The following is a 25,214-nucleotide window of genomic DNA, read 5'->3' as shown; positions in this document are numbered from 1 at the left end:
GGGGGAAAACTTTCCACTGTTTGGAGTCATACCTAACACAAAGGAAGGTGATTGTGGTTGTTGGAGGTCAATCATTTCAATTCCAGGGCATTGTTGCAGGAGTTCCTCATGGTAGTGTCTAGGTTCAACTATTTTCAGCTGCTTCATTAATGACTTTCCCTCCATCATAAGACCAGAAGTAGGGATGCTTACTGATAATTGTGCAATGTTCAGCACCATTCGCAACTCCTCAGATACTGAAACAGTCCACGTCCATAAGCAGCATGATGTGGAAAACATTCAGGCTTGGGCTGGTAGAGTCATCTGGCTTTGCCGGCATTTCATAGCGCCTGCTGTTTCCTACGTTGTCCCTTCCAAGCACCAGCTCGGCAATATCTCCAATAGAGCTACTAGAGAGTGATCCAGAGTGCAGTGCACTGGGTGACGCACTGATCATGCAACCATGCTGAGGAAGGCCATAACATTAAATCGCACAGACCCACAGCCCATCAGAAAGGCTGAGTTCTCATGTTACTTGCAGTAGAAAGAGTGGAATGAGTCATGATACGTTTACTGACAGTTAATGTGGAGCAGAATAGAATAAGTAAAAAGCAGGCAGATTGCACATGCCTTTTTAAATACATGTCTCTGATGCAGTGTAAAGCCTCCTCACCAGGGTTTGCTGTGCTTAGCCTTCATATAAGTCAAAGGTTGAGGGGCCACCACCTGCTGTTGCTGTCATGGAAAATAAGCTCACATGTTGAGAATTACCCTTTATTTCCATGACTTACAGTAAAACCTAATGGTGCACCCTGACCTTCCCCTCTCTGATGCTGAACATTCTGTACTCAGCAAAGGACTCAGTTTCATACCCTTACACCCTCATCTCAATGAATTTTGGGCTCGGCATGATGCTGAACTCTTCTTCCGCCGCCTTTGTCTTTGTGCTCACTTTTTTGGGCAGGAGTCCTCTCCATTCCACGGATCCTTTCACCTGCCTCCAGTATTCTCCCTCCACTTGAACCTCCTCCCTCTGGCCTCTTACCTGCTCTCGATCTTTTCATTGAGAACTGTCAGCGTGACATCGGCCATTTCAATTTCTCTGCTCCTCTCACCCATTCTAGCCTGTCTGCTTCTGAACTTGCTGCACTCCGTTCTCTCAGGTCCACACCTGACTTTGTTATCAAACCTGCTGACAAGGGTGGTGCTGTTGTTGTTTGGCATACTGACCTCTACCTTGCAGAGGTTGAGCACCAACTCTCAGACACTTCCTCCTACCTCCCCCTGGACCATGACCCCACCACTGAACATCAAGCCATTGTTTCCAGGACTGTCACTAACCTCATCTCTTCTGGAGATTTTCCCTCCACAGCTTCCAACCTCATAGTCTCCCAACCACGGACAGCCCGTTTCTACCTCCCCTCCACAATCCACAAACAGGACTGTCCCAGTAGACCGATAGCGTCAGCCTGTTCCTGCCCTGTGGAACTCTTTTCTTCATATCTTGACTCCGTTCTCTCTCCCCTTGTCCAGTCTTTTCCCACCTACATCCGCGATTCCTCTGATGCCCTACATCATATCAACAATTTCCAGTTCCCTGGCCCTAACCGTCTCCTCTTCACCATGGACGCCAAATCCCTCTATACCTCCATCCCCCAACAGAACGGTGTGAGGGCTCCCCGCTTCTTCCTTGAACAGAGGCCTGAACAATCACCATCCACCACCAGTCTCCTCCGCCTGGCTGAACTTGTTCTCTCACTGAACAATTTCTCCTTAAACTTGTCTCACTTCCTCCAATTAAATGGTGCAGCTATGGGTATCTGCATGGGTTCCTGTCTCCTGTTATGCCTGTCTCTTTATGGGGTATGTGGAACATTCCTTGTTCCAGTCCTACTTAGGCCCCCTTCCACAACTCTTTTCTTGGTACATCGATGACTGTTTTGGTGCTGCTTCATACTCTCATCTGGACCTGGAAAAATTTTTCAATTTTGCTTCCAATTTCCACCCCTCTATCACCTTCGCATGGTCCATGTCTGACACTTCCCTTCCCTTCCTTGACCTCTCTGTCTCCATTTCTGGTGATAGACTTTCCACCAATATTCATTACAAGCCCACCGACTCCCACAGCTACCTCGACTACAGCTCCTCACACCCCGCTTCCTGTAAGGGCTCCATCACATTCACTCAGTTCCTTCACCTCCGTCGCATCTGTTCCGGTGATGCCACTTTCCAAAACGGCACTTCTGACATGTCTTCCTTAGCCGAGGACTCCCCTTCCATTGTGGTTGACAGGGCCCTCAGCCATGTCTGACTCATCTTCCGCGCCTCTGCCCTCACACCTTCCTCTCCCTCCCAGAACCTTGATAGGATCATAGGATCCCCCTTGTCCTCACTTTTCACCCCACCAGCCTCCACATTCAAAGAATCATCCTTTGCCATTTTCCTGCCAACTCCAGCATGATGCGACCACTAATCACATCTTCCCCTCACCACCCGCCACCCCCACCGCCCCCGGCAGCATTCCTTAGGGACCATTCCCTCTGGGACACCCTGATCCACACCTCCATCACCCCCAACACCTCATCCCCTTCCCACGGCACCTTCCCATGCAATCACAGAAGGTGCAACACCTGCCCCTTTTCCTCCCCCTTCCTCACCGTCCAAGGGCCCAAACACTCCTTTTAAGTGAAGCAGCACTTCATTTGCACCTCTTTCAATTTGGTCTACTGCATTTGCCGCTCCCAATGTGGTCTCCTCTACATTGGAGAGACCAAACGCAGATTGGGTGACCGCTTTGTGGAACAACTCCAGTCTGTCCGCAAGCATGACCCAGACCTCCCTGTCGCTTGTCATTTCAACACACCACCCTGCTCTCATGCCCACATGTCTACCCTTGGCCTGCTGCAATGTTCCAGTGAAGCCCAACGCAAACTGGAGGAGCAGCACCTCATCTTCTGATTAGGCAATTTACAGCCTTCTGGACTTAACATTGAGTTCAACAACTTCAGATCATGAACTCTCTCCTCCACCCTTACCCCCTTTTTCTAATCCCCTTTTTTCTACATTCATTTTTATTTTTTATCCACTTATTTTTATTTTTATTCATTTATCTGTGTTTTTATCCCTCCTTCTATCCCATTTTCTATCTTTTTTTCCCCCCTTCCACCGCTTCCACCCCCCACCCCATCCCCTACAGGGCCATCTGTTCCTTGTTCCATGTTGTTCTTTCACACAATGCTACCCTTGTTCTGCTATTGTCACATTCTGCTTCCTTACCTTTATGCCACTATCAGCACCATTTTTTAGCACTAACCACTACCATTAACACTCCCTTTGTCTTTCAGTTCATGACATCTTTGTCAATCCCACCTATCGCTGGCCGTCTATCCAGCTCCACTTCTCCACACACCACCCCCCCGCCCCACCCCCCCACCTTAGTATAAATTTCATCACATTTCCACTTCTCTTCAACTCTGAAAAAGGGTTATATGGACTCAAAATGTTAACTCTTTTTCTCTCTCCAATGTGCTGCCAGACCTGCTGAGTTTTTCCAGCATTTTCTGTTCTTGTTTCAGCAATTCTGGATATTAACACTGGGACTGTGAAGAGGGATGGGACCTGTCCAATGCCTTAGCCATCAGTGCCAGGAGTAAGTCAAGTGCTGATTGCTGTCAGTAAACTCTGACATGTTGACATTGAAACTCATATCCAATTGTTAGCACATATCTGAAATCTGTGAGTTTCTCATGGTGGGGGTGGTGGTGGGTGCAGCAGGCCTCCTACTGAGCTAGCAATTAGAAGGAGCAGTAGATTAGGAAGTAGAAGGCAGATGTTGTAAACAGTAATAATATATGCACAGAAAACATATGGGTATAATAAAATAGTTGCATTTAGTTCTGGGTGCTTTTGAGAAGGGGGATTTGAAGGTGTAGGGCAAAGGGTTGATATGTATTTATAGTAGTTAAACTACTGATGTTCATAAACACGGTGTATTGTGTTTAATCCATGAATTGCTTAGGGGAAGTTCTGTCAATCAATGATTAACTGCAAAACAAAAACAGAATTACCTGGAAAAACTCAGCAGGTCTGACAGCATTGGCGGAGAAGAAAAGAGTTGACGTTTCGAGTCCTCATGACCCTTCAACAGAACTGAGTGAATCCAAGGAAGGGGTGAAATATATCAAATATCATATTTCACCCCTTCCTTGGATTCACTCAGTTCTGTTGAAGGGTCATGAGGACTCGAAACGTCAACTCTTTTCTTCTCCGCCGATGCTGCCAGACCTGCTGAGTTTTTCCAGGTAATTCTGTTTTTGTTTTGGATTTCCAGCATCCGCAGTTTTTTTGTTTTTATCTCAATGATTAACTGCATTTCACCAACCATTTCTTCCTCCTCCCCCAATGTTTGACTCTGCGCCTTTTGGTTCTCTAGCTCCCAACTGTTGAAACCTAACACCATAATGCTACTGTGATAAAAAAATCTTCTAAACAGGCAAATTCATTCTTGATGGATCATGTCACTGGGCTCTATGTGGGCCTTGGCCAGGTTTTGTTCATAAATTTTCAGATCAGTACATAAGGTACTGGTGTGGGTGAGTAATGTACATTTTATAGTGTTTAGTTAACAGGTGGCTCTCCTGTACAGTCTTGTTTACGTAGTTTTGGATTAGCATTAACAGAGGGCAATCCTTTTCCATAGCTTTATGTCCAGTTGTAATATTTTTTATAATTATTTACCCTCCTGATTATGCCAATAAAAACTACGACAAACAAGAGATTTACAGCATTTGAGCTAAATACCCTATCATGTGGTATAGATCCCAGGCCAAACCCTGATTTTTTTCCACAGTTTAATCATGAACTATAACCATAGCATTGACTGCAACCTTAACATTAATCCTGACACTGTCCTTAAGGCTAAGCTTGACATTAACTCTGACTTCTGTGTTAGACCTGACCAACCATCACGTTCACGTGAACACCCCTCTTTCACATTGCTATCATGCTCCCTGTGTACAGCTAAATAATAGAATCTGCAGTGAGGCATCATGCAGACTGATCCATTAGACTTACGAACTTAAGAACTAGGAGGAGTAGGCCACTCGGCCCCTCAAGCCTGCTCTGCCATTCAACAAGATCATGGCTGATCTGAATGTAACCTCAACCTTACATTCCTGCCTACCCTGATAACCTTTCACCCTCTTGCTTATCGAATCTATCTACCTCTGCCTTAAAAATATTTAAAGACTCTGCTTCCACTACCTTTTGAGGAAAAAAGGCATGACCCTCTGAGAGAAAATAATTCTCCTCATCTCTGTCTTAAATGGGTGACCCCTTATTTTTAAAATAGTGGCCTCAAGGCTGGAATTTTACGAGCCACAATCGGACGTGTGGCCGGCCTGAACTTGCGCGAGAAAACTTTGAGCGTGCGTCCTGACGTCATCAATATTACGGTTGGTGGAAGCGCGTGACAGTCAGAAGCGTGCCCGCTGACAGTTAAAGTGGCAATTAACACAATTAAAAAGACAACTAAATGAAATTTTATGTGGCCCGTGCAATTTAGCAGTCAGCGCATGGGCCACTATGCCAGTGGCTCTAAAGGTTACAGTGGTCCTCAGCTTTTTCACTTCCGGTTCTTTTCAGGGATCAGTGGAGGATCTGGGTGGCATGTCCCAATCTGCTGCCCACAGCTGTGCCAATCTGGTCATTGATGCTCTCTTCAGATGTGTTAGTAACTTCATTCATTTCCGGATCAATGAAGCCAGCCAGGCTGAGCGAGCCAGACGCTTTGCAGCAATAGCTGGCTTCCCCCGCATCCGGGGTGCCTTAGACTGCACACGCGGCCATCAAGCAGCCAGTGGGTGAGTCGGGCATCTTTGTGAACAGAAAGGATTCTGCTCCATGAATGTTCAGATAGTTTGCAATCACAAGACACAGATTCTGCAAGTCTGTGCAAGGGACCTGGCAGATCCCATGATGCCTACATCTTGTGACACTCCCAGGTGCCAAGGCTGTTCATGGCTCCAGCTCTGTTGGATGGTTGGCTCCTGGGTGACAAAAGATATCCCTTGAACAGGTGCCTCATGACACCACTCCAGTAGCAGAGGAGAAATACAATAGAAGTCATGCCTCCACAAGGGCGGCAATTGGGCTTCTGAAGATGAGGTTCAGCTGCCTGAACCAATCGGGGGAACACTGTAATATTCTTCAGAGCGCTTGTTGCACATAGTTGTCTGCTGCATTGTGCGCAATCTGAGTCTGTCAAGGGGGGACCCATTGGAGGATGAAGACAGCGAGGCAGCTCCACAGGCTGCAAAGGACGACTCAAGTGATGGTTCTGATTAGGAGCCAGGTAGCCCAGGGTGCAGATGTGGATGCAGATGTGAGGAACCTTCAGGGAGGCAGGGACACCTGGGACACCTTAATTATCTGCACATTCAGCTAGGCATCGAAGGCATGGCTTGAAACTTAGGCCAAGGGTGGAACCTCCTTGCTGAACATTCCTGATGAGGCCATCCTCTAACCCCAATGTCAAATCACAACCTCTGAAATAAAGTTTGCAGCACCTTCTGTCTATCACAAGCCAATCCCATGCCCAGAAGCTATGAAAAACATAGAGCACACACAGGCCATGAAGTAATATTCATATCTTGGTAATGGTGACACAAAATGAACATCGAACAGTTATCAAATGAAATAATCTCACCCGTGACAGCCCCATCTTGTGCTTACAGTGCCTTAAACTTACATTTGGGTGCCAGCAAACCACCCACCCCCCCCCCCGCCCCGCACCCCGCACAAAAAGACCTCACTGGCAGCGGCATTGGAGGCAGCCTGCTGACTCGTTGTCCAGTCAGCCCTGTTCTCTAAGTGGCTGCCTTCTGGCTGGCGGAGCCTGTGCGATGCTGCTTGGTAGGGTGTGTCCAGCACCATGATTGAGCACTCCTCATAAGATGTGACAGTCACTGGTGGAGGGTTGGAGGAGCTGCTGCCGTTGTCCATAGCACCCTGAGAGGAGCCCGCAGAGAAGACAAGCAGCTTGCTCACCAGCGTGAAGTCGGTCTGAACCTCCCTGCTCACCGCAGATGGATGGGCACCTAGCAAATAGACTAGGTGCCTCATTCATCTCTCACACTGGCAGTGACCTCCTGAGGTCATAGCCAGTGTGTGAGGGTTTGCAGGTCTGACTGAAACCCCAGAAACCCCTGATTCTGTTCCTGGAGGTGCCACTCTATGAAAGCCACCACTCTCTATGAAGGAGGTGGTACGGTCGGAGCTCCAGGTCAACGCAGTGCTCACACTCCTCCTGGACTCCTCCACGGCAGACCATGGGACATAGATCGTCAGGGATCTCTATCAGATTTCCCTGCACATCCTGCTGGACATCCAGCATCTGCCGCCTGATTGACAGCTCCAGAGGCTCATCGTCTGCCTGGTCTGCAACAATCCTCTGACTGCCAGTGTCCTGGGCACTCTCTGCCTCCGCCAGCTCCTCATGTGAAATTGCAGTGCTCTCCTCACTGTGCACTGCCATCTGAACTATTGGTCTAATGGCCACCAACGTGCATATGTCTCTGCGGGTGTCTGATTCCAAGAGAGGATGTGATGCAGGTGGATCTGTCTGTGGGTCCTCCTCAGGTATTAAGGTGGGGTCCTTGGGGTCTCTGCAGCCCCTTGAAGATGGTGCACCTGAGGGAGGAAGAGAATATATCAATAGTATCAATCATCACTTGTTAATATGCATGCAAGATGGGCTGCTGAGAACATGGACAACTGCCTCAAAGAGGCATTGTGATTGGACAGTCAGTGGGGACTCTTGGTTAGAACTTGTCATTTGAAATGAGACGACCCTATATTTATTGCACTCTCCGCCAGTCTCGTACCTGTCCACTGGACTTCTCTCTTCCTCTGAGAATCCTGCCTCCCCATGACCTGTGGACCTTGCTATGAGATGGCACTCGAGCTCCAGGATTATGGGGTTGGCCATCCCACCGTCTGTTTGCGTTCGCTTAACAGTGTTGTGGCTTCTCTTCTTCTGAACAGGCAGAAGAGAATTCATTGGTCCACTCTCTACATGTAGCACCATTTCAGGGTGGCCCACCCCCATGAGAACTAGGTTGTAGTGCACGTCAAATTAGCACTCCCCATCCTTTGAAGCATCCAAGGCAAGAGGCCAGAGCTCCCAGCCTTGGCTGGGGCAGGTTTCAGTGCCATTTGGCACACAGACTCTTTCAACCTTGAGCGCCACGAGGAGCGGCCACCCCTTAACTCATCTATACACAGCTCCATGCCCAAGGGGAGGTGGTGGCATAGTGGTATTGTCACGTTGGGCAGCTCATAATTGGCTATCTAGTGTGAAATCGTATTTCTTCCCTGATGGGTAAAGACAACCCACCTATTCCAAGTATTAGCCTAATAAACCTTATCTGACTGCTTTCAATGCACTTACATCCTTCCTTAAATAATGAGACCAATACTGTACAGAATACTCCAGTTGTGATCGCACAATGCCCTGTATAATTGAAGCATAGCTGCCCTACTCTTGTATTCAATTCCTCTCAGAATAAATGATAACATTCTATTAGCTTTTCGAATTACTTGCTGTACCTATATATTAACCTTTAGTGACTCATGCACTAGGATACCCAAATCCCTCTGCATCTCAGAGCTCTGCAATCTCTCACCATTTGGATAATATGCTTCTTTTTTATTCTTCCTGTCAAAATGGATAATTTCACATTTCCCCACATTGTACTCCAATTGCCAGATCTTTACCCACTCACCTAACCTATCTATATCCCTCTGTAGCCTCCTAATGTCCTCTTCAAAACTTACTTTCCTACCTATCTTTATGTCAACAGCAAATTTAGCAACCATACCTTTGGCCCCTTCATGCAAGTTCATGCAAGCTTTTACAATATAAATTGTAAAAAGTTGAGAACCCAGCACTGATCCCTCTGGCACACCGCTCGTTTCACCTTGCCAACCAGAAAATGACCCATTTATGCCTAATCTGTTTCCAGTTGGCTAACCAATCCTCTATCCATGTCAATAAGTTACTCTCTACACCTGCTGCAACAATCTTTGTTGTGGCACCTTATCAAATACCTTCTGGAAATCCAAGTACAGTACTTCCACCAGTTTTCCTTTATCCACTACACATGTTACTTCTTCAAAGAAGTACAATAAGTTGGTTAAACATCATTTCCCTTTCACAAACCATGTTGGCGCTACCTGGTTACCTTAAAAATTTCCAAGTGCCCTGCTATAACATTTTTAAAGATAGCTTCTAACATATTTTCTATGGCAGATGTTAAGCTAACAGGCCGGTAGTTTCCTGCTTTCTGTCTCCCTCCCTTTTTGAATAAAGGAATTGCTATTTTCCAATCTAATGGAACCTTCCCTGAATCTAGAGAATTTTGGAAAATTAAAACCAACACATCAACTATCTCATTAGTCACTTCTTTTAAGACCCTAGGATGAAGTTCAACAGGAACCCATGGACTTGTCAACCCGCAGCTCCAAAAATTTTCGAAGCACCATTTCCCTGGTGACTGTAATTTTCCCAAGTTCCTCTCTTCCTTTCACTTCCCGATTTACAGCCATTTCTGGAATGCTACTTGTATTCTCTATAGTGAGGACGGACACAAATTACTTGTTCAATTCATCTTCCATCTCCTTATTTTCAATTATTAATTCCCCAGACTTACTTTCTATAGGACCTACGCTCACTTTGTTAATTTTTTTCTGTTTGAAATATCTATTGGAACTCTTACTATCTGTTTTTGTACTTCTAGCTAGTTTTCTCTTGTACTCTAATTTTCGCCTCCTGATCAATAAATGGTGGGGAAGGTTGGCGGGGGGGGAGAGTTCTGGAAAGGGGATACGTAGGCTCACAATGCAAAAGGATATGGCAGCCTTGCAGGGCAGCTCTTTAGGTAATGGTACCCAGAGTGTGACAGGGAGGGATGGAGTGTACAAACATAAAAAAACAGCAGCAAATAGGGTCAAAGGGAGAAAAAATGGTAAAAAGGCAAAATTAATGGCCCTTTACTTAAATGTTTGTAGTATTCGGAACAAAATAAACAAATTAATAGCACAAATAGAGGTTAATGGGTATGATCTCATAGCCATTATGGAGACATGGTTACAAGGAGATGAAAACTGGGAACTAAATATTCAGGGGTATGTGATTTTTTGAAAGGACAGGCAGGAAGGAAAGGATGGTGGGGTAGCTTTGTTACTATGAGATGCAATAAGTATAATAGCAAAAAATGATCTTTGATCAGAAGATGTAGAATCCATATGGGTAGAGGTAAGAAATAACAAGGGGAAGAAGACACTGGTGAGAGTAGTCTATAGGCCCTCTGACAGTAGCTACGCTGCAGGACAGAGAATAAATCAGGAGATAATGAGGGCGTGTAAAAAAGACAGTATGTTAATCATGGGTGACTGTAATCTTCATGTAGATTGGGAAAATCAAATTGGCAGAGTTAAACATGAGTAAGAATTCATAGAGTATATTCGGGACAGTTTCCTAGAACAATATGTTATGGATCCAATCAGGGATCAGGCTATTTTGAATCAGGTAATGTGTAATGAGGCAGGTTTAATAAATGATCTCAGAATAAAAGATTCCCTAGGAAACAGTGATGATAACATGGTGCAAATTAGCATTCAGTTTGAGAGTGAGAAACTTGGATCGGAAACAATTGTGCTAAACTTAGAAGACAGTCATAGCATTTCAAAAATATTAAATAATCAAGGGGCAAAAGAGGGGAAGGAAATACATTCAATAACTATCACTAGAGAAAAAGTACTAAGGAAACTAGTGGGGCTAAAGGCCGATAAGTCACCTGGACCTGATGTGTTTCATCCTAGGATACCAAAGGAAATAGCAGCAGGGATAATGGATGCATTGGTAGTAATCTTCCAAGAATCCTTAGGTTCTGGAAAAGTCCCAGAAGATTGGAAAACTGCCAATGTAACACCCTTATTCAAAAAGGGAAGGAGACAAAAACAGGTAACTATATGCCAGTTAACTTAACATCCATCATTGGGAAAATGTTAGAGTCTATTATAAAGGATGCAGTAGCACAGCATTTAGAAAAGAATAATATAATCAAGCAGAGTTAGCATGGCTTCATGCAGGGGAAATCATGCCTGACAAATTTATTAAAATTCTTTGTGGAACTAACAAGCAGATAGATAAAGGGGAACCAGTAGATGTAATATGTGTGGGTTTCCAAAAAGCGTTCGATAAGGTAAAACACATAAGGCTACTTAATAAGATAAGAGCCCATGGTGTTGGGCGTAGTATATTAGCATGGATAGAGGATTGGCTAATTAATAGAAGACAGAGAATTGGGATAGGGGGACATTTTTAGAATGGCAACCAGTAACTAATGGAGTGTCAGAGGGATCAGTGCTGGGTCCACAATTATTTTCAGTATATATTAATGACTTGGATGAGGGAAATGAATGTACTATCGCCAAGTTTGTGGATGACACAAAAAAGGTGGGAAGGCAAGTGGTGAGGATGACACAAGGAGTATACAGAGGGATATAGACAGGTTAACTGAGTGGGCAAAAACTTGGCAGATGGAATACAATGTGGGAAAATATAAGGTTATGCACTTTGGCAGGAAGAATAGAGGAGCTGAATATTACTTAAATGGAGAAAGACTGAAGAAAGCTGCAGCGGGGATTTGGGGGTCCTCGTGCATGAATCCCAAAAAGCTAGCTTACAAGTTCAACAGGTAATAGGGAAGGCAAATGGAATGTTGGCCTTTATTTCAAAGGGAATGCTGTATAAAAATAGGGAAGTCTTGCTAAAACTATGCAAGACACTATTTAGATGACACCTAGAATACTATGAACAGTTTTGGTCCCCTTATCTAAGGAAAGGTGCACTGGCACTGGGGGCAGTCGAGAGGAGATGCACTAGGTTGATCGTGGGGATGGAGTGATTTTCCTTTGAGGAGAGGTTGAGTAGGTTGGGCCTGTACTCATTGGAGTTAAGAAGAATGAGAAGTGACCTTATTGAAATATATAACATTATTAGGGTGCTTGACAGGGTGGATGCTGAGAGGTTGTATCCCATTGTGGGGGAGTCTTGGACCAGAGGGTATAATCCCAGAGTAAGGGGTTGTCCATTTAAGACAGAGATTAGGAGGAATTTCTTCTCTCAGAGGATTGTTAATCTGTGGAATTCTTTACCACAGAGGGTTGTAGAGGATGGGTTGTTAAGTATATTCAAGGTTGAGATAGACAGATTTTTAATCAGCAAGGGAATCAAGGGTTATGGGGAAAAGGCAGGAAAGTGGAATTGAGGATTATCAGATCAGCCATGATCTCATTGAATGGCAGAGAAGACCTGATGCGCCGAATAGCCTACTTCTGCTCCTATATCTTATGATTTTGTGGTATTAACCTTTTCATCATGCTTTGCTGTTTTATATATTCTGTCTAATCTTCCAACCTACCACCCAGCTTTGCACAATTATATGCTTTTTCTTAAGTTTCATGCTATCTTTAACCTTTTTAGTTAACCACAGATGGTGGGTCTTCCTTTTGGAATTTTTCTTGTTGGAATATATGTATTCTGAGTATTCTGTTATATCCCCTTAATTGTCTGTCACTGCATCTCTATTGACCTATCCCTTAACCTAATCTGCCAGTTCACTTTAGCTAGCTCTGCTTTCCTGCCCTCACAAGTACCCTATTTAAGTTTGAAATACTAGTCTTGGACCCACTCTTCTCTCCCTCAAACTATATGTAAAATTCAATCATATTATGATCGCTGCTACCGAGGGGCACCTTCACTATGAGGTCATCAATTAATTCTTTCTCATTACACAATACCAGGTCTTATATAGCCTGCTCTCTAGTTTGTTGCAGAACATGCTTTTCTCAGAAACTATCCTGAAAACATTCCATGAAGTCCTCATCTGGGTTACCTTTGCCCGTCTGCTTTTTCCGGTCTATATATAGATTAAAACCCCCATGATTATTGCTGTACCTGTCTGACAAGCTCCTATTTCTCCTCCTTTATATTCCATCATACTGTATAGTTACAATTAGAGGACCTGTACACCACTCCCACAAGTGACTTCTTGCCTTTATTATTTCTCATCTCTACCCAAATCACTTCTACATCTTGGTTTCCTGAACTTAGGTCATCTCTCTCTATTGTGCTAATACCATCATTAATTAACAGAGCCAAGCAGCAAGGTGGCACATTGGTTAGCGCTGCTGCCTCACAGCTCCAATGACCCAGGTTTGATCCTCACCTCAGGTGTTTGTGTCTGTGGAGTTTGCATGTTCTCCCTGTGTCTGCATGGGCTTCCACCAGATGCACCAGTTTCCTCCCACTGTCCTAAGTCGTGCTGGTTAGGTGGATTAGCTATGGGTAAATTGATCCAGTGTGAGTGTGCGTATGAGTGATGGACTGATGTCATGTCCTGGGGGTACCCTGCCTAGTGCCCATTGCCTGTTGGAATGGGCTCTGACTTCCCATGATCCTGAATTGGATGAAGCATTTCTGGAAAAGTGAGTGAAGTGTGAATTAACAGAGCCGACCTTCCACCTTTTCCTGTCTTCCTGTCATCCCCAAGTGTCATGTATCAATATTCAGGTCCCAATCGATGTCATCCTGTAGTCGTGTCTCTATAATGGCTGTCAGATTGTACTTATTTATTCCTATCTGATCTATCCAGTTCATCTGTTTTGTTTCAAATTCTACATGCATTTAGATACAGAGTCTTTAGTTTGTCCCTTTTATTATTTTTGTGACCTCTAGCCTTATCTTCTGATTTACTCTTAGGTTTGTTTTCTCTATCCCTTCCTGTCACATTCTGTTTACCATTTCCCATATTAATACCATTCTTTCTTACCTTGTGTTTACTTTTCGATTTACCACACCTTCCCATTTGATCCCTTGCCCTCACTACTACTTCCCTACTAATTCTTAATGCTAGAACAACAGCCCCAGCATGGTTTAGGTGTAAACCATCCCAATGGTATGGCCCCCACTTTCTCCAATACTGGCACCAGTGCCCCATGAACCTGAACCTACTTCTCTGACACCAGTCTTTGAGCCACTATCATTTTTCTAATCTTATTTTCCCTATGCCAATTTGCATTTGGCTCAGATAATAATCCAGAGATTATTAACTTTGAGGTTCTACTTCTTATTTTTTTTATTCATTCATGGGATGTGGGCTTCGCTGGCTGGGCCAGCATTTATTGCCCATCCCTAGTTGCCCTTGAGAAGATGGTGGTGAGCTGCCTTCTTGAAATACTGCAGTCCATGTTATGTATGTACACCAACAGTGCTGTTAGGAAGGAAGTTCCAGGATTTTGACCCAGCAACAGTGAGGGAACGGCAATATATTTTTAAGTCAGGGTGGTGAATGACTTGAAGGGGATCTTCAGCTGGTGGTGTTCCCATCTCTCTGCTGTCCTTGTCCTTCTATGTGGCAGTGGTCATGAATTTGCAGGTGCTGTCTAAGGGGCTTTGGTGAATTCTTGCAGCGCATCTTATAGATGGTATACATTGCTGCTACTGTTCATTGGTGGTGGAGGGAGTGAATGTTTTATGGATGGGGTGCCAATCAATTGGACTGCTTTGTCCTCGACAGTGTCTAGTTTCTTCAGTGTTGTGGGAGCTGCACTCATCCAGGCAAGTGGGCAGTATTCCATCACATACCTGACTTGTGCGTTGTAGATGGTGAACAGGCTTTGGGGAGTCATGAGGTAAGTTACTCATCGTAGGATTCCTAGCCTCTGACTTGCTGTTGTAGCCACAGTATTTATATGGCTAGTCCAGTTCAGTTTCTGGGCAATGGTAATTCCCAGAATGTTGATAGTCAGGGATTCAGCGATGGGAATGCCATTGAATGTCAAGGGGTGTGTTTAGATTCTCTCTTGTTGGAGATGGTCATTGGCTGGCACTTGTGTGGTGTGACTGTTACTTGCTACTTGTCAGTCCAAGCCTGTGTATTGTCAAAGTCTTGCTGTATTTGGACATGGATTGCTTCAGTATCTGAGGAGTCCCAAATGGCGCTGAACATTGTTTAAACATCAGTGAACATCCTACTTCTGACCTTAGGATGGAAGGGACGTCATTGATGAAGCAGTTGAAGATGTTTGGGCCGAGGACACTACTCGGAGGAACTCCTGCAATGATGTCCTGGAGCCGAGATGACTGACCTCCAACAACTACAACCATCTTCCTTTGTGCTAGGTATGACTCTAACCAGTGGAGAGTTTTCCTTCTGATTCCCATTGACTCCAGTTTTGCTAGGGCTCTTTGTCGCCACATGTGGTCAAATGCTGCCTTGATGTCAAGGGTAGTCACCCTCACCTCACCTCGGGAGTTCAGCTCTTTTGTCCATGTTTGAACCAAGGCTGTAGTAAGATTAGGAGCTGAGTGGCCCTCGTGGAACCTAAACTGGGCATCAGTGAGCAGGTTATTGCTGAGCAAGTGCTGCTTAATAGCACTGTTGATGATCCCTTCCATTACTTTACTGATGATCGAGAGTAGACTGATTGGGTAATAATTGGCCGGGTTGGATTTGTTCTGCTTTTTATGTACAGGACATACCTGGGCAATTATCCACATAGCCGGGTAGATGCCAGTTTGGTAGCTGTGCTTGAACAACTTGGCTAGGGGCGCGGCAAGTTCTGGAGGACAAATCTTCAGTACTATTGCCAGAATATTGTCAGGGCCCATAGCCTTTGCACTATCCAATGGCTTCAGCTGTTTCTTGATATCACATGGAGTGAATCGAATTGGTTGAAGACTGGCATCTGTGATGCTGGGGACCTCCAGAGGAGGTCAAGATGGATTATCCACTTGGCACTTCTGGCTGAAGGTTGTAGCAAATGCTTCAGCCTTATCTTTTGCACTGATGTGCTGGGCTGCTCCATCATTGAGGATGGAGATAGCTCATCATACTGAGTATGCAGAAACCTCTTCCTTGTCCTGCCTATGGTACCTACATGGACCACAACATTTGGATCCTTCCCGTCCCACTGTAAGTTCCTCTCCAACCCTGAGCAGGTGTCCTGAACCCTGGCACCAGGCAGGCAACGCAGCCTCCTGAACTCTTGTTCTTTGCTGCAGAGAACAGTGTCAATTCTCCTCACTATACTGTCCCCTACAACCACTACATTTTTTTTGCTCCTCCCATTTGAATGGCTTCCTGTACAACAGTGCCATGGTCAGTTAACTTATCCACCGTGCAGCCCCCACTCTCATCCAAACAAACTGAAAGAATGGCAAACCTGTTGAACAATTGCAGAGTCTGAGGCTCCTGCACTCCTACCCTCTGGGCTCTCTTACCTGCCTCAGTTGCACATATCCTGTCCCCTGACCACATTCAAAATCAGAAGACCCTATCCTAATATATGAGACCACCTCCTGGCACAAATTATCCAGATAACTTACCCCTTCCTGATGTGTCACCGTGTCTGCCACTTGGCCTCCGGCTGAATGACCCTGAGCTGAAGTTTCTCAAGCCACAAACACTGCCTGCAGATCTGTTTGCCCTGGATCACACAGGCATGATGCAGTCGAGACACATCACCTGTCCTGCCATCCTTAATGTTTTAATTATCTGCTTAATTATTTTATTCAATTACTTATTTTCCTTTTACGCATTTTATTAACCTTTCCACAAGTTCTTTTACTATTTTAAACCTTAGGAATAGAATGGACCTTAACCATCTGCCAGATACTCACCAAATAGCTAGCTTCTTCCCCTGCAGTAAAGCAAGATCCAATTTCTACAGGGGGAAAAGAGTTAGAAAAAGCAATGGAGCACGACCTCCCCCTAACTCCCCCAAACACCCAACTCCCAGTGCTCTGTTCAAGTCACGTTCCAGTCTTGTTTCTGTGTGTTTAAGTTTCAACAATTTTTGCTCATAAAGTTGCTGAAAGTACGAGTTGACAGTGTGTGCCACAGAGAATTTGGAACATTGCTGAACAATAGACAAACAGAGTCCTCCTTAACCAATGAAATTAATCTTTTGAGAAATACACAGAGAAAGGACTGAGATGGAGGGTGAAATTGAATGGGTGAATTCATTGCCAAATCAGGTACAAAACAAAATAATGAGAGAGAAAGAAGGATTGGATTAAGAAAAGAGATGGAATGGAAGAGTAAGAGAAAAACAATGCAAATTTAAAATTTGGCTGTTTTAAGATCTCCGACAGCAGGTCTCAACCTGAAGGCATAATTCTCCACATTCCTAATTGTTCACTTTCTGGTGAGAGGCTGGATAGACTTGGGTTGTTTTCGTTGGAGCAGAGAAGACCGAGGGGCGACCTGATCGAGGTGTACAAGATTATGAGGGGCATGGACAGCGTGGATAGGGAGCAGCTGTTCCCCTTAGTTGAAGGGTCAGCCATGAAGGGACATAAGTTCAAGGTGAGGGGCACGAGGTTTCGGGAGGGATGTGAGGAAAACCCTTTTTACCCAGAGGGTGGTGACGGTCTGGAATGCACTGCCTGGGAGGGTGGTGGAGGTGGGTTGCCTCACATCCTTTAAAAAGTACCTGGATGAGCACTTGGCACATTATAACATTCAAGGCTATGGGCCAAGTTCTGGTAAATGGGATTAGGTAGGTAGGTCAGGTGTTTCTCACGTGTCGGTGCAGACTTGATGGGCCAAAGGGCCCCTTCTGCACTGTGATTCTGTGATCCTGGACAAGAAGTTTTGTTTAGCAGCCATTAAGAATTAACATGCTTTTAAAAAAGAACTGCTGTTAATTACTAGACTTAACTTTCTGTGGCATGTTTAATGAGCAATTAATTGGCAAATGCAACCATTTCATGAAAATCATGGGGAGGTTAAGGACAAGATGCTGTTTTTCTGGCAATTTGCAATTCATGTGGCAAGTCTTCCTTGCCACAAAGTTGCTGGCAGGTTTTCACATTAACAGACGGTCATGTCATTCACATGCTGTTAATTTTTTCAGCAATTTCTGAGCAATTGTTTCCTTTGCCTTCTCAATACAAAAACTTGAGCTCTGGGTTGCGGAACATGAACAGCGGCTGGAGTCACTGTGCAGGGCTGCAGATTACATGGACAGCACATTTAGAGAGGTGGTCACGCTGCAGCTAAGAAGTACTCAGGCAGAGAGGGCCAGAGTGTCTAAGAGAAACAAGCAGATAGTGCAGGAATCCCCCAAGGCTTTCTTGCTCTCTAAACACCTTTCCATTTTGGATTCTGGTTAGCGAGATGGTTCTTAGAAGACTGTAGCAAGAGCCAAGTTCATGGCACCACCTGTGGCTCAGCTGCCCAAGAAGGGAGGTGGAAGAGTGGAAGTGCTATAGTGAATCCCATAGTTAGAGAAGCAGACAGGCATTCCTGCGGCCACTGACGTGACTCCAGGGTAGTATGTTGCCTCCCTGGTGCCAGGGTCAAGGGTTCACAGTGCAGCTGCAGGACATTCTTTTGGGGGAGGGTGAGCAGCCAGAAGTCGTGGTCCACATTGGGACCAATGATATAGGCAGGAAAAGGGATGAGGTCCTGAAAGCAGATTTTAGGAAGTTAGGAAGGAAATTGAAAAGCAGGACCTCAAGAGCAGTAATCTCAGGATTACTCCCAGTGCCACGTGCCAGTGAGCATAAGAAAAGGGAGATTGAGCAGTTCAATACCTGGCTGGAGAAATGGAGTAAGAGGGAGGGCTTTAGGTTTCTGAGGCATTGGGACTGGTTCTGGGGCAGGTGGGACAAGAAACATGGGTTACATCTTAACAGGACTGGGACTAATGTTCCTGTGGGGAGGTTTGCTCATACTGTTGGGAAGGGTTTAAACGAGATTGGCAGGGTGATGGTAACCCGAGGGGAAATTGAGAGAGAGGAGAGGAGAAAACTGGCAGTGAGAAATAGTGAAGTATTAAATGATAAGGAGGATGTATCAGAAAGTAGTTTCAAGGTAAATAGAATGCATGGAGAGTTTGATAGAACTACAGTAGGCTACAGTAAGTCATTAGATGAGGTCAGAGCAAGGGGAAATATTAAAAAGCCTAAATCAGGATTAATGTGCATGTACATGAATGTGCTGAGTGTGGTTAATAGGATTGGTGAACTACAGGCACAAGTTGACAAAATGGAAATATGATACTATTGCTATAACAGGAACCTGGCTCAAAGAAGGGCAGGACTGGGCGTTAAATATTCCTGGGTAGAAGTTAGATAGGAGAGACAGGAAAGGAAGAAAAGAGATTGGGGAGTGGGTTGTGGCAGTGTTTATTAAGGATGGTATTACAGTACTGGAACGAGAGGATGTGCTAGAGGAGTCATGGACGGAATATCTCTGACTAGAGGCAAAGAATGAAAAAGGTGCAATAACATTAATCGGTTTAGTATATAAGCCACCAGCTAGTGGAAGGGATGTAGAGAAACAAATTTGCAAAAAAATTTACAGAGGTGTGTAAGAATTGTAGAACAATTATAATGGGGCACTTCATTTTTCCAAATATAGACTGGGATAGGAATAGGGCAAAGGGCCAAGAAGGGTGAGAGCTCCTAAAGTGTGTTCAAGTTCATTTTCTGCAGCAGTATATTTCCAGTCCAACAAGAGGGCAGGCACTGTTGGACCTGGTTCGGGGGAATGAATGGGGCCAAGTGGATCAAGTAACAGTGGGAGAGCATTTAGGGGACAGTAACCATTGTCTCATAGGATTTAGGTTGGCCATGGAGAAGGACAAGGAGCAATCCAGAGCAGTGATAATTCATTGGGGGAAAGCCAACTTCAATGGGATGAGGCTGCATCTGAGTTGAGTGAATTGGGGTCAAATGTGGCAGAAAAAATGGTGGCTGAACAATGTGCTACAGATACTATTGCAAGCAATGTCTAGGTATATTCCCTTGAAGGGGAAAGGTGGGACAAATAAATTTAGAACACCCTAGACAATGAGTGAAATAGCATTAAAGATGGAAAGGAAGAAGTGTGCGTATGACAGATGTCAGGTAGAAAATACAATGGAGAATCAGGCTGAATATATAGAAGGGCCAGAGGGGAAGTGTAAAAACTAATCAGAAAAGCAAGGAGAGGGCATGAAAAGAGACTAACAGCAAACATAGAAGAGAATCCCAAGGTCTTCTATAAGCATGTAAATAATAAAAGGATGGTAAAAGAAAAGGTAGAGCCAATTAAGGATAAAAGAGGAGACTTGCATGTAGAGGCAGGACAAGTAGCGGATCTATTAAATGAGTGCTCTGCATCTGTCTTCACAAAGGAAGAGGATGTTAACCAGACCAAGGTGAGAGAGGAGGTAACTGATACACTCAAGAAGGAGGAGGTATTAGAAAGGCTATCTTTACTTAAAGTTGATAATGCGCTAGGACTGGATAAGATGTATTCAAATAAACTGAACGAGGTGAGAATGGAAATTTCAGAGGCACTGACGATAACCTTCCAGTCTTCCTTAGACATAGGGCTTGTGCTGGAGGACTGGAGAATTGCGAGTGTTGCACCCTTGTTCAAAAGGGAGTGCAAGGATAATCCTGGCAATTACAGACCAGACAGTTTGACATCAGTGGCAGGGAAACTTCTGGAAACTATAGTTCGGGATAAAATCAATAGTCACTTAGACAGATGTGGGATAATTAAGAAAAGCCAGCATGGATTCATTAAGGGAAATCATGTTTAACTAACTTGCTGGAGTGTTTTTGAAGTGGTAACAGAGAAGGTTGATAAGGGCAATACTGTTGATGTGGTGTATATGAATTTTCAAAAGGCATTTGATACAGTGCCACATAATAGACTTGTGAGTAAAATTCTAGCTCATGGAATAAAAGGGAAAGTAGGCACTTGGATAAGAAATAGGCTGAGTGACAGGAAACAGAGAATAGTGATAAATGATTGTTTTTCAGATTGGAGGAAGGTCTGTAGTGTTGTTCCCCAGGGGTCAATGTTAGGACCCTTGCTCATCTTGATATATATTAATGACCTTGACTGTGGTATTATTTCAAAATTTGAGGATGATACGAAGATTGGAAGCATTGCCAACTGTGATGAGGGTAATCTTGAACTTCAAAAGGACATAGGCATATTGGTGGATTGGGCAGACAAATAGCAGATGAAGTTCAATGCAGAGAAGTGGGAGGTGATTCATTTTGGCAGGAATATGTGGAAAGACAGTATAAAATTAAGGGAGAAACTCTAAAGGAGGTGAAGGAACAAAGGGACATTGGTGTATATGTACATAAGTCATTGAAGGTGGCAGGGTACATTGAGAGAGCAGTTAATAAAGCATATGGTATCTTAGGTTTTATTGATAGGGGCATTGGGTACAAGAGTAAGGTGGCCATGTTAAACTTCTATAAGACTCTAGTTAGGTCTCATCTGGAGTAGCGCATCCAGTTCTGTGCGCCATGCTTGAGGAAGGATGTGAAGGCATTGGAGAGAGTACAGAGGAGATTCACAAGAATGATTCCAGGGGTAAATAACTGTAACTATGAGAATAGATTGGCGAGGTTGTTCACATATTCCTGCCAAAATGAATCACCTCCCACTTCTCTGCATTGAATTTCATCTGCTACTTGTCTGCCCAATCCACTAATATGTTTTCCTTGGAGAAAAGAAGGCTGAGAGGAGACTTGATAGAGGTATTCAAGATCCTGAGGGATATGGACAGGGTAAATAGTGAGAAACTGTCCACACTCAAGAGCACATCAAGAACTAGAGGCACAGATTAAAAATAATGGTCAAAAGAAGTAGAAATAAGGTGAGGAAAAATTTGTTCACCCAGAGGGTGGTTGGAGTCTGGAACAAGCTACCTGAGAGTGTGGTGGAGGCAGGTTTGATCGAGCTATTCAAAAGGGAATTGGATTGCTCTCTGAAAAGAAATAATGGGCAAGATGACGGGGATAAGGTAGGGCAGTGGGGTTAGGTGGAATGCTCTTTCAGTGAGCCACTCAATGGGCTATATGGCCTCCTTCTGTGCTGTAAAGATTCTGTGATTCTGTAATACAAAATATTGTAAAGTAGAATTAGAGAGTGAAACAGAGCCACAGACATATTTTGCACTTTCAGAATGAGCTGGGTTTTTATATTACTAATTGTTTGGAATTGGCATCTGAATCAGAAGCATTGGGATTAGTTGCCAGGTGAGCCTAGTACCTGTTCTGAATATTGGGTTGGCATTTGCTGAGGATTACTGCCTCTGATGGGAATGAGTGGGTAAAAGTTGGGTGGAGTCCTTAAGCCTTCATTGTGGCCCACATGATAGCCTGAAAGTAGAAGCCATGAGGAAGGCAAATGGAAACCATTTGAGCTACTTTTTCCTTGTAAGTAGTTGAAGAATCTCATGTGCGAGGTTTGTGTGTGACCTGCTCTAGAGCAGAACAAAACAGTTGGACTGAGACACGTGCTTGAAAAGAATTTGAGACTAATGTGTAACTGGTTGTGTTGTGCACAAGGATTGGTTTATTTTTCAACTGACTGCTGACAGAATACAAAGCTACTGCTGATTAATTGAATAAGACTGTGTGGCGTGGAGTGGCTAAGTCACCACCTCATCTGTGATCACTCACAGAATCCACCCTGTCAAAAGACGTAGGCTGTGAAATTTATTCATGCAGCATTGCTTCTAGTGTTGCTACACAGCCTTACTTGATTCCCGGGGCATGGGCAACTACTTGCATGGCTCACACAATGTTCAGCTGCATCCCCATGTGTGCCTGAGCATGTGGAAATGGTGGTATCCAGACATCACATAGTCCAATTAGCGATGTGATGTCAAAAAACTAAAATTTGCCTTGGCAACATCTACATTGTCCACACTTAAAAGAGAGGGCATGAAACAGCAAAGGGGGCCATACAATAGTGTTCTTTAAAGGCCTAGGCATCATGATTGCAGCTATAATTTATGGAAAACAAAAACAAAAATACCTGGAAAAATTCAGCAGGTCTGGCAGCATCTATGGAGAGGAGCACAGTCAATGCTTCGAGTCCCCATGACTCTTCAACAGAATGTTGATCTGGATACAAAATGTGTCAGTGTTCCAAGCCTGTATCATTCTGAAATATGTCTGGAGTGATTTAGTCAACAGTCAAAACACTTGAGGGGATTGCTTACAGTAACTTTCCCTAACAAAATAACATATATCCCTCTATGGCATTTCTAACCGTACTTGAGGAATTTAGCTTCTTTCCCAATTCGGGAATCTAAGCCAGTGAATAAGCAAAATGAAAACCACAATGAAAAATTGCATATATTTTAAAAATGTAGGGGCAGTATTTCCTCCCCAACTTGCACCTGGGCGCAGATCAAATAGAGGGAATTCTGAAGGCCCTAGGAAGTCTTTCATTTTGATTTAAGGTATTGTGAAACTCTATCTGTGACAAGATGTAGCTGGGACATACCAATATTACCAATGTCACTTGTACAACTGGTCAGAAGCACAAGTCTGTTATAAGGTTGATTTTTATAACCTTTTAGGCTTGAGCACTGTAGTACAGCTATTTTTACAGTGGGGCTGCTGGAAGGGGTCAGATTTTAGGTATTCTTCATGAGGTTTTCTAAGCAATATTTGTTGTTCTTTTCCCAGGTGTATCCCTGATCTTGGACCATATCAAATGGCAGCAAGAATAATATTGAGCTATCATCTGGCTCCTACTGTACCAATGTCCTTACCTTCTGGATATAGTGAGTCTGTACCCCAGGAAACTAAAACTGACAATGGTAGTGATTCTGGTAACAACAATAACAGTTGCCAATTCAATGAGGAGTTCAAATACATCTTATTGCCAGTGTCCTATGGAACTGTATGTGTGGTGGGCCTTGTTCTCAATGCCATTGCACTGTGGATGTTCCTGTGCAAGATGCGACCATGGAATGCAACTATAACCTATATGTTTAACTTGGCCCTGTCAGACCTTCTATATGTGCTATCTCTGCCACTCCTCACATATTACTATGCCAATCAGAATGATTGGCCATTCGGTGTGGTCCTGTGTAAGTTAACCCGCTTCATTTTCTATGCCAACCTCTACTCCAGCATCCTTTTTCTTACCTGCATCAGTGTGCACAGGTTCATGGGTGTGTGCTGCCCTTTCCAATCACTCAGGTGGATTCAAATGAAGCAGGCCTGGGTTGTGTGCATGCTGGTCTGGGTAGCAGTCATCATCTGCCTCATTCCCAGTTTGCTTTTTGTCACAACAAGCAAGATGATATACTTTGTCATGACACAACTCAGAGGGAAGATTTTCCCCAATACGTTTCATACAGTTCTGTAACCATGGTGATTCTCTTCATCATACCCTTCCTCATCATCATCTTCTGTTACAGCTTAATGACCAGAAAGATGAACAAGACCCAGGTGTTTGACTCCAACAGATCATCATCCAAAAGCAAAAGAAAATCGATTAAATTGATCATCGTTGTGTTGTTTGTCTTTTCCCTGAGTTTTGTACCTTTCCACATCACAAGGACAATGTACCATACCTTCAGGGTACTCATTAAGAGCTGTTATGCACTTAACATTGTGAACTTCACGTATAAAATCACAAGACCGCTGGCCAGTGTCAACAGCTGCATTGACCCAATTTTATACTTCCTGGCTGGAGGCAATTATCGAAGAAAACTTATGCATGCCGTGATGAGGAGAAAAGATTGTGTTCAGTGAACGGTATCAAACATAGGCAGCAAAATGAATGAACCATCAGTGCTTGGCACTAGTAGTGTCTTTTCTGTTACTCAGGGTCAGAAGTGAGGCTGACTCAGACACAAACATCAAGGAAATACCTTCTTTACTCCAATGACCATCAGAAAGGCTCACAATGATTCATTCGGGAACTAAATTAAAGTTTCTCTTTTGACGTAGAGCAATGTGTTCTGGGTATCACTGATGTTCAGAGTAATCTTGGCCCGAACCAAACCTTGCCAACTGAAGTGACCAAAGATAATCATAAGAAGATAATAAATTGTGTGGCTAAGTAATGCAATTCAGTGCAAATAGATCCCTACTTCAAACTGTTAGGGCAGCACCTTCCAAACCTGCAAACTCTAGCACCCAGAAAAACAAGGGCAGCAGATGCAATGGAACACCACTACTTGCAATTTCCCCTTCAAGCGACACACAATCCTGTCTTGGGGCTATATCGTCATTCATGCACTGTTGCTGGGTGAAAATCCTGGAACTCCCTCCCTAACAGCAATGTGGATCTACCGACACCACAGGACTACAGCATTCAAGAAAGCAGCTCGCCACCACC

The 25,214-nt window shown here is 44.2% G+C and overlaps 1 pseudogene; it reads left to right on the top strand.

Moving 5' to 3' along the window:
• LOC121282441 overlaps positions 1–24,625 on the top strand; it is a 34,526-nt pseudogene extending 9,901 nt beyond the window's left edge.
• The last annotated feature ends 589 nt before the right edge of the window (positions 24,626–25,214 follow it).

The sequence above is a fragment of the Carcharodon carcharias genome, chromosome 9, assembly GCF_017639515.1.
Source record: "Carcharodon carcharias isolate sCarCar2 chromosome 9, sCarCar2.pri, whole genome shotgun sequence".
In the NCBI taxonomy this organism is placed as follows: Eukaryota; Metazoa; Chordata; class Chondrichthyes; order Lamniformes; family Lamnidae; genus Carcharodon; species Carcharodon carcharias.
Note: the sequence above shows the minus strand (reverse complement) of the source record. Positions and strands in the feature narration are given on the sequence as shown.